Raw genomic sequence first — 11264 nt, forward strand, 5'->3', positions numbered from 1 at the left:
TTCATGGTGTCATCGATTCTTAATGAAGTTCCATCTAAAAAGGTTATTTGTGCAATGGGCCATTTTATTAAGTGGATGGTATCGATGCCTGATACATCACTGTGATACTTTTCAATTCCCACACCTAGATTACCTTCACCAAGCATCTCAAAATTTATAGGTTCAAATGGGTAGACATACAAAACAACACCCTCTGCAATGCTCTTGGTTTTCTACTCATCCCATATTAAGACTTTCTTGTCCTTCCATGATTCTCGAATGGAAAACTCATCATATTCACATAGAGGTTCAACGTCAATGGTATCTAATGTTATATCATTCATTGGTACAATAGCTCCATTGACATTGTCCACACAACTCATTGATCATGCTTTCCAACGAACAACACTACCCAAAGCCTCATAGACTAAGAATGCATCCATTGTAGGAAATGGAAGAAGTGCACTTTCATCCATACAAATATCGATCGCCACCGATACATTGTTTTCTCCCAAGGGCACACCTTGGCACATGTCATCATGTGATGTAGAGAATATTGTCCCAATGGCAACAATCTTTCCACTGACAAGCAAGTTGACTTTAACCCCCACTTTCAATGTGGCACCTGCATAGTACATAGCATTTGTTATAGTTCAATATTGATATCTGATGGTGTGACTTAGGATGAAAATGCTTTACAAGATTTCATTGCAAGACCAAATCTTCCTAAAGCTTGGTGCTTTGAATTTTAGGCAGCAAAATTTGGCTACATGGCCAAATCTTCACAGACCATGGTGCTTTGAAAGGGAGATAGCAAGATTTGTCCACACAACCAAATCTCCCGAGATGCTGGTGCTTTCAAGAAGCCATAAAGATTTATGCACACATCCAAATCTACTTAGACCTTGGTGCTTTGAAAGAAGCCCACAAGATTTGGCCACATGGTCAAATCTCCCTAGACCCTGGTGCTTTGAAAGGAGCCAACAAGATTTGGCCACATGGCCAAATCTCCTAAGACACTAGTGCTTTGAAAGAAGCAATAAGATTTGGCCACACGGCCAAATCTGCTCAAACCTTGGTGCTTTCAAAGAAGCTAGCAAGATTTGGATGCACGGCCAAATCCTTCGAGACCTCAGTGACTTCTTTCAAAGCACTGAGAAGATTTGGTTGTGGCGTTCTTTCAAACTTGGGGAGATTTGGTCGTGTGGCCAAATCTTGTAGGCTTCTTTCAAAGCACTAGGGTATGGAGAGTTTTGGCTGTGCAACCTCCTCTTGCATGCTTCTTTCAAATCACCAGGTTCTGGGAGATTTGGCCGTGTGGCCAAATCTTTCAAAGCATTAGGGTTTGGGAAGATTTTGCCGTGCTGCCAAATGTTGCTAGCTTCTTTCAAATCACTAGGAAGATTTGGCCACATGGCCAAATGTTCTTTCAAATCACTAGGAAGATTTGGCCACATGGACAAATCTTCAAACGTTAAATTTAAAAATTGAAGATCCAGATTTTAAAATTTAAAATTTAAAGTTTAAAATTCAAAATTCAAAATTTAAAATAAAAAATTCAAATTTCAAGTTTCAAGTTTCAAAATTTGAAATTCAAATGTAGAGATCATACTTTCAAAAAAATCGTACATGCTTTTCATGATTCACGCTATTACACTTTAAAATCATACTATTACTTTAAAAGCAAACTAGAAAATCTAAAACTATTAAAAAACCAAAACTTTAAAAGGCAAAGCTAAACAAACCTTTTAAACCAAGCATAAAAAGTAAACCTATGAGAAGGAATTGAATTCGTCTTCATGGGGAATCAAGTGCTAGGCTCACCTTGTTCTCTCCCTTCCTAGATCTCCAATGTGTACCTAGGGTGGTTTGAGAGCTTTAGGACAACGTCTTAGATGGGGTAGTTCTTGGAAAACACTCCTCCACCCTTGCTTAGCTAATTGCAAGCAAAAAAGTTCAAAACTATGTCAAAATAAGAGGTCCCGGGAGGCTCCCCATCCCAGTTTTGTCCTAGCAATGTGTACTTAACTATGTAGGTTTTAAAATTCCATTACCAATTCAACTCTCCATAGATTCCACACACAATAGTTGGATTAGAAAGAGGTCTCTTTTTTTTTTTTTTTTTTTTTTTGCCTCGTCCTCCTCCATCTTCCGCCTCGTTGCCCTCTGCGTCTTCTTCCGCCTCATCGCCCTCTGCGCCTTCTTTTGCCTTCTTTCGTCCTCCTCCATCTTCCGCCTTCTTTCGTCCTCCTCCATCTTCCGCCTCATTGCCCTCTGTGTCTTCTTCCGCCTCGTCGCCCTCTGCGCCTTCTTTCGCCTTCTTTCGTCCTCCTCCATCTTCCGCCTTCTTTCGTCCTCCTCCATCTTCCACCTCGTTGCCCTCTGCGTCTTCTTCTGCCTCGTCGCCCTCTGCACCTTCTTTCGCCTTCTTTCATCCTCCTCCATCTTCCGCGTTCTTTCGCCTTCTTTTTGGGTTGCTTCTTCCGCCTCGTTTCTCCTTCTTCCTCCTCACCTCCATCTTCCTCCTCGTCACCCTCTGTGCCTTCTTTCTTCCGTGCGCCTTCTTTCTTCCGTCCGTCTTCCGCCTCGTTTCTCCTTCTTCCTCCTCGTCACCTCCATCTTCCTCCTCGTCGCCCTCGTCGCGGTAAGCGCCCGGCATATCCCGCAAGCAGGTCGGCATTCACGGTACCAGCAGTAGCAGCAGCAGCGAGAATGCTACAACAAGACGCTCCCTCAACAAGGCTCAGTCCCTTATCCATCCTGCAACCACTTGAGATTGGATTCGTGTGACAAACTTCTCAAATTGGTTGTCAGTTCTTGAAGATTTATTTCCCTCTCGCTTCCTCCTCTTCTCTCCGCGCTTCTCCCCTTCGGCTCCTCTTCCGTTTGCCAGCAAGAAAGACAACTTCTACAATTGCTACAACTACTCTCTCTTTAGCTCCTACGATGGCTACTCAATCATTCAAGTAAGAAAATGAAAGAAATCAAAAGTGTACCTAATTCTTGCATGTTCTCCATTTTCTCCATTTCGGAACACCACGATTTGAAAGAAAGAGTCTTGTAAAAGTAGGAATCTCGAAGTGTGATTTGAAAGTAGGGTCTTTAGTATATGATTTGACTTTCATATCTTCAAATTTGAAATTTGAATTCTGTATCTAAGATTTTGAATTTTGAATTTTGAATTTTGAATTTTAAATTTTGAATTTTGAATCTAAGATTTTGAAATTTTCAGATTTGAAATTTGAATCTTAAGATTTGAATTTTAAATTTTAAATGGGGAGATTTGGCCATGCGGCCAAATCTTCTGGCTTCTTTCAAAACATACAACATTTGGCCGTACAGCCAAATCTCCCTAGATCTTGGTGATTTCAAAGAAGCTATAAAGATTTGGCATCACAACTAAATCTTCCTAAACCTTGCTGCTTTGAAAAGATTTGGCCACACTCGTGATTAGAAAGAAGATAGCAAGATTTGGCCGCATGGCCAAATCTCCCTCGACCCTCGTGATTAGAAGAAGCTGGCAAGATTTGGCCGCATGGCCAAATCTCCTTAGACCCAGGTGATTTAAAAGAAGCTAGAAAGATTTGGCATCACAACCAAATCTCCCCAAATCCTATTGCTTTGAAAAGATTTGGCTGCACGGCCAAATCTCCCTAGACTCTGTGATTAGAAAGAAGCTAGCAAGATTTGGCCGCACAGTCAAATTTCCCTAAACCCTCGTGACTTATAAAAAGCTAGAAAGATTTCGCATCGTAGCCAAATCTCCCCAAACCTTAGTGCTTTGAAAAGATTTGGCTGCACGGCCAAATCTCCATAGACCCTTATGATTACAAAGAAGCTAGCATGATTTGACCGCACACAAATCTCCCTAGACTCTGTGATTAGAAAGAAGCTAGCAAGATTTGGCCGCACAGTCAAATTTCCCTAAACCCTCGTGACTCATAAAAAGCTAGAAAGATTTCGCATCGTAGCCAAATCTCCCCAAACCTTAGTGCTTTGAAAAGATTTGGCTGCACGGCCAAATCTCCATAGACCCTTATGATTACAAAGAAGCTAGCATGATTTGACCGCACACAAATCTCCCCAAACCCTGGTGCTTTGAAAAGATTTGGCAGTATGGCCAAATCTCCATAGACCCTCGTGATTAGAAAGAAGCTAGCAAGATTTGGCCGCACGGCCAAATCTCCCCAAACCTGGTGCTTTGAAAAGATTTGGCCGCATGGCCAAATCTCCATAGACCCTTGTGATTAGAAAGAAGCTACCAAGATTTGACTGCACACAAATCTCCCCAAACCCTCGTGCTTTGAAAAGATTTAGCCGCATGGCCAAATCTCCATAGACCCTCGTGATTAGAAAGAAGTTAGCAAGATTTGGCCGCACGACCAAATCTCCCTATACCCAAGTGATTTAAAAGAAGCTAGAAAGATTTGACTGATTTGAAAGAAGCTAGCAAGATTTGGTTGCACAGCCAAATCTCTCCAGATCCTAGTGCTTTGAAAGAAGCCCACAAGATCTGGCCACAAGGCCAAATCTCCCCAAACTTTGGTGCTTGGAAAGAAGCCCATATGATTTGGCCACACATCCAAACCTCCCCTTCCAGTGCTTTAAAAGAAGCCCATAAGATTTGGCCGCACGGCCAAATCTCCCTAGTGCGGCCAAATCTCCCTAGAATCTAGTACTTTCTCAAATCTACTACTATGTCTAGTGCCGATTCTAGATTCTATTTCAGATATGTTTATCGATAATGTGTTTTGTCTAACATTAAAGATTATAAAGATGATAGTTTGTATATTGCTTGGGTCTTTTACAGGAAAGACACAAATGTGAAAAAGGTTGAGAAAGTTGTAAGTGGATTTGCAGAAAAAAGCATACCTTGGTACTTTGACATATATAGTATTGAGGGAGCACAGTTGACACGAGTTCACTTATTTGTTTTGTTACCTAATAAAAGTGCATACACTTGTGTTGGATCGGTACATCAAATCACTGAAGATGTGGTTGGAAAAGAGGGAGATATTGGATTGTTGATCATTATAAATCAAAATAAGAAGTTTCTCTTGGATCCCAGTGATTATGAAGCATCTCGTATGAACTCTGATGTAGATGACAACATGCACTCAAGAGGCTGGATAAGTGTTGAATCAATTGATTGAAATGAAATTCACACAGTGACAACAATCATTGAATCATATCGCAAAGTTTCAACAACATTAAAGAAGCGTAAGAGTGGGGAAGATAGTGGGGAAGGAACAAAGAAAGGTAAATCGACTATGGTTCAAGCACCAGGTGGTAGCGGAGAAGGAGCAAAGAAAGGAAAGCTAACTATAGTTGATGTACCACAAGAAGGAACACCTCCAGAGGGTATGCTAACAGTTGTGGAAAGAAGCAGTGGTAGTGAATTGGAGCCAAGTGGAAAGGTCATAGGAAAAAAAGGGCAAAAGAAACCATCAGGCTTGGTGGAATATGAAAAATACTACCCATTCGGGTTGCATGCAACATTTTCAATTCCAGTTGCAAGATGTCAAGAAGCTCCTCCAAGCTATGTATATAGAGGGTTGAACAAAGAGCATGTGGAGAAGCTTGCTACAGACTTCGGTTATAACTCTAGGCCTCCTACTACTGTAGCAGATTTAATGCCTTTCAATCCTGAAACAAAGCAGCCTCTGGAAAGGGTAGATAAAAAGGATTTAACCAAGTGCCACTACTGGATACTATCTGGACAACATTCAATATATGCTGCTAAAATATTCACATCTAATGATGATAACAGCACGGCCCAAAGAAAGAACTAGTACCGCACCCGCCAGGCGAGGATTGTAGTGAATTGTCCCGCACGCTTTTGTGTGGAGATATCAAAGATGGCAAACCTGGAGTCTCAAAATATCTTGAGACAATCTCCATACATTGATATACTTAAGCAGGTGAGGGGACAATGGATTCTCTTGAACAGACCCAAGAAAGATTCGCACAGATTCTCAATCTCGATCCTACTAGTGTGTGTCATTTTCAATGATGTGGTGAGAAAAGATGTGTGGTGATAGTCACAAAGGTGAGATTTGACACACTAGGTGATTTTCTACAATGTGAGATTGCTGATATGCAAGCACGCAGGATCCTTTGGGATCGAGATGTAGTGATTCCCAAAATGTTTCTTCATAAAATCAGTAAAACCTATATTGAAGGAGACAAAGTTGACATGTTGTCTCGTTCTGGAAAATTATTGGTTGTCGGCACATTTAAGGGCTGTGTTCATAATATTCTCTTCATGATTGAGGTGGTCAAGTTGACATGTGAAGGCACCATTGAAAGTGCAATGGATAATAATTCACCGTTGCAAGTCCATAACACTATTATATGGGGTGTTGCTTTCCTAAAGTCACAATTGCCCAAAAAAGTTTCCTTCAATGTAACAGAGGACACACAAATGCATTATGAAAGACAACAAAAGGATATGAGTGTTGAAAATTCAAGCTAAAAAATAAGAGGGATTAGTGGGAGAATTGATCGAATAGTTGAAAATTCAAGCTAAAAAATAAGAGGGATTAGTGGGAGAATTGATCGAATAGTGGAACCTGATGATGTTTGGAACTTTGATCATGAGGTTCTTACTAGTGTTGAGGAAATGGACATCGTTTACTATGGAACTGAAAGCGAGCATCACATTCTTATTGGAATTGAGGACAGAGAAGTACTTTGTGGTAAAAATGATGAATTATTAGAGATTCAAGCACAAGATTTCATAGAAATTGACCAAGAAGTCCTTAATGGGGTTGAGGATATTATTATTGGATGCAAGAAAAGTGATGCAATGAGAGGGATTCACGATAAATGTACTAACATCGGGCATGATGTTCTTATTGGACACGAAGATATGGATTTTACTAATGGGGGAAATGATGTAGAAAGAGAGATTCAGAATATTGTTAACAATGAACATGAAGTCCATACTGGAGTGGAGGACATGAATATTCAAAATATGGTTGAGAATGAACATGAAGAGTGGAGGACATGAATATTGATTGTAGGCAGGTTGATAATATTATTGAATCAGAACTTACTCAATCAATTGTGTTTCGTAATAGATTGACTTGGAGCATCTTTTCCAAAAGATTACCATTTCCACGATACTATAAAGTGTCGAACAGGCAAGACCATTCCAACTTTGAATTTACAGATGACGAGGGAATGTACTCAATGGGCCACGGTGTCACTACTGGAAAATGAAAACTATCACAGTCAAAGAGAAAGTATGTAAGTCTTAAAAGACGATGAATCATGGCACCAATGCCAGAACCCAAAAGGCATGTAATGCTATCTGAAGAAAATATACAACAAACTATCATGAAAGTTTGTTGCGATAAGCTTTGCATTAGAAGAGTCACAAGAGAGGATTGTGAGGCTATATGAGTGGGTATATGGATCAAAACAGGCACGGATAGACACAACCATATTCTTCAGGAGTTTTCTTGCTTACTTCAACAATCTCAACATAAGTCAAAGACAATGCCAAGTAAACCTTGGTTAAAACCAATGGTTAATGGGGTGCCCATTTGCAATCAAGGATATCAATGGTTGACTGGATTATTGCAGAGAACATACTGGAGCATTTGGGTGCAAGTAAAGGACAAGGTGATTTATAAGATGCATGGAAATACAAGCAAGTTAAAAGGGCAAAGAGAGACTGTGAGCGCATTTGCAACTTTAAAGCATATCTTTGAAGAGAATGCTCTACCACAACCACACCTCCAACAAACGATGCCAGATAGAAGTATGGTGTGCTAACATCATCTGCATTGTGCTAGAGATTGTGAATAGAAGTCTGCAAGAAAGAGAAGGAAGATAGGTTTCAAGTTCAACAATACACAGAATATGGCGGCAACAATTCGGAAATGTGAAAACACCATCAAAGCAACGAATGTCAAAATGCAAGATTTGTGATGAATTGAAGAATGCTATTGAACATAGCAAATGTGAGCAGCTTCGAGGTAGACATATAAAATGGCGATCAATCCATTTACATCATGTGCAAGACTCAAGAAAGTTGTATGCTAATTGGAGGGAGGAAGATATATCAAATATGAACAAGTCCATGTGTATAACCATTGATGGAATGGATCAAAACACGACAACTCTGCCAAGGTACAGACGCACCCCACCTTCATTAGAGGGTAAATGTGGACTGAAAACTCACTTATGTGGCGTCTTAGTACATGGATACCGACTCTTTTGTGATGTGTGGATTGATAGTCTACATGAACATGATAGTAACCACGTTGCAACATCTATCATGAAGGCTACATGAAAAGTTCAAGATGCTTGTGGATCTTTACTTCGAATCTTGAGAATACAAACTGATAATTGCTGGAGAGAAAACAAGAAAAGATACATATTTGGCTTGTGTGCTATGTTAGTTGCTTTGAAAATATTCGAGGAAGGGAAGATGGGTTTTCTTCTTGTTGGCCACACACATGGGGACATTGATTGTGTCATATTTGGAGACTTGAAATCAAGGGATGTTTTGAATATGGAGGATATGCTGACCAGAATTGGAAAAAAGATTGGCGGCTCTCGTAAGGAGTTATTGGAAGTTGCTCTCTTGGAGAGGATGGTAGATTGGAGAACGTTAATAGAGCCACATTTAGAAAAGAAAGATAATGCACTAATAGGTCACACAAACCCTAATTACTTCAGGTTCAACATGCATGGTGATATTGCAATGATGCAGTGGAAGTATTACTCTATAGACGAAGATGATTTATAGAGTCAGCCATATGCTCTGCTAGAAAAAGTAGTATCTCTACAAGAAACTCGATTTGTTCTCACAAAAAACAAAGCACTTGACAGTGATGAAATGAAAGGTTTGGAAGCCTTCATTTCTCATATCAGAAATTTGATGCAAAAATATTCCGAGCAGGCTGAAAAAATATGGAGATAATAAAGTCAACCGTTTCTCTTGTCGAAGATGATCTATCGAGCACGCCGTACTTGGATTTATTTTTGCCACATCAAGAAGAGTCAAGATGATATTGTGTTATTAAAGATACTACAACTATAGATACAGAAGAAGCAGAGCAATGCCTTCTGCCTTGCAAGTACTATGGTAGGAAGGGTGATAAGCCCTTGCCAAAGTTTGTTCCAACTAATGAAATCGAAGAAGGTGCTTTTGTTGCCGTTTGGGCACCTGATCCTGAAACAGACATGGATGATCAAGATGGGCCCATATGGGTGGCAAAGCTCGGTCAAATAACAAAGGATGAAAATGGAATCCCTAGCACTTTCACGGCTTTGTGGTATGAGCCAAAACCAAACAAAAGTCTCCCAAAAAGATATACCATGAAACAACTCTATGGAGGATGCTTAAAAAAGAAATGTGAATGGGTTCCAAACAAACAAGGCTTGACTGAAGTGGAAGTGAGTAGTATCATTCATTGTTGGAAATCAAAGACTCAATGTATGGAAAGAAAGCTTGGATATGACGTGGAAAAATGCATCACAATTCTAGACACTAGCCGCACTCATATAATGCATCATTTGAAAAGACTTGATATGAGTAACACTATCAGAGCCTGAAGAGTGCGAAAGAGACTCGGAAGCATAGGAAAATATTTTCTATGCATCCTTTATAAAGTAATGGTGTATGTTTATACCACCACTTTGCTGGTTTGAACAACTCTTGCATAATCATGTTTACCTTAATAATTGTGCTTAAAATTTATTCGATGTAAAACCATAAAATTATTCAACGATTGGACAAAATTTAAGTAAATTAAGAGAGAAAGAGATTAAATTTTTTTACATACGTACATTTTAAATGTAGTATATATTCAATTGAAAGCATTTGGGGAGAGTGAACAAAAGATAGAAAAATGGCAAACAACTTCATTTGTGAAGTCAAATGCTAAACATACTATACCAATTTTTTTGTATAGTTGCCTAATTTTATGCAAAGTTGATGTATGTAGTGCACCAATATTACCCTTTTTTGAGTGTATGGGGATGAATATGGGTTGAGGTGATCGACTTCGAAAAAAGTTCAAAATGGGAGACAAAGTCCAAAAATTCTGAATACGGTGTTAATACTAATACTAATACTAACACCAATACTGAAACTAATAGTATTACCAATACTAATACCAATACCAATACCAATACTAAAACTAATATTAATACTAATACTAATACTAATAATACTAATACCAATACTTATACTAAGAGTATTACCAATACTAATACTAATACTAATACTAATACTAATACTAATACTAATACTAATACCAATACTTATACTAATATTATTACCAATACTAATACTAATACTAATACATACAGTCCATGTCAATACGGCCCTTGAGGGGTCCCCTTTAGGGGCAAGGGGCATATTCTCAAACCACATACAACACCTTGCATGGGGGGTGTTGTACGTGGTTTAACAATATGGCCCTTTCCCCTAAAGGGGACCCCTCAAGGGCCATATTGACATCTCATTGACATGGACTATGTCGGTATTGAAGATCACAATAAGGTGTAGGTTCTTACAAATGGTGAATCATTAGAGGAGAGTTAGAGGATTTAATACTAATACTAATACTTTAAATACTAATACTAATACTAATGAAAAGGGATTGAGTGAAGATCACAATAAGGTCCAGGCTCTTTAATGGAAGATGATCAATTGATGCATGTGAGTCAAGAGAAACAAGATTGTGAATTAGAAAAGTTGAGTGGTCCAATTGTGTTTTCAAAGGGGTTTCTTGGTCAACCTAGTTCTTTTGATTTTGAATATGAACAAGGAATGGATGATGATAGTCATAGAGTTGGGCATGTTGAACATGAGTGGATGAGATTGGAAATCATGAATGCTTATAGAGAAGAAGTGCTTGTATATTCAATTTATCTAGCTAGAGATGATCCCAGGAGTATAGTTATGATTATGATGGAGATGCTAGTTCAGTGGTTGAGGAAGAGGTTGTTGATTGGTGTGGTTTATTTGTGGAATTTGATGGAGAGATTAAAGATAATAGGTCATACTCTAAAAATGAGTTTAAAAAGATTCACAATGAAAGGAAGGATTGTGTACAAGGACATAAGGAAAGCTTGGGAGGAAACATGGTAATCAGCCAGACTTGGCATTAGGAAAAATTTGGACTCAAAAGAGGGCTGTTTCAATATCAATATAATAATAACCACCTGGGTTTAGTGGCAGAATATCCTCCCAATGAGCTTCACTGGTGGTGGGTCCTTTGTACAAACCCACCCAAAACGTGGGGATACTCCAAATCTTTAAA

The sequence above is a fragment of the Dipteris shenzhenensis genome, chromosome 17 (genome assembly GCF_047967505.1).
Source record: "Dipteris shenzhenensis isolate YYH24624 ecotype China chromosome 17, Dip_SZ_1.0, whole genome shotgun sequence".
In the NCBI taxonomy this organism is placed as follows: domain Eukaryota; kingdom Viridiplantae; phylum Streptophyta; class Polypodiopsida; order Gleicheniales; family Dipteridaceae; genus Dipteris; species Dipteris shenzhenensis.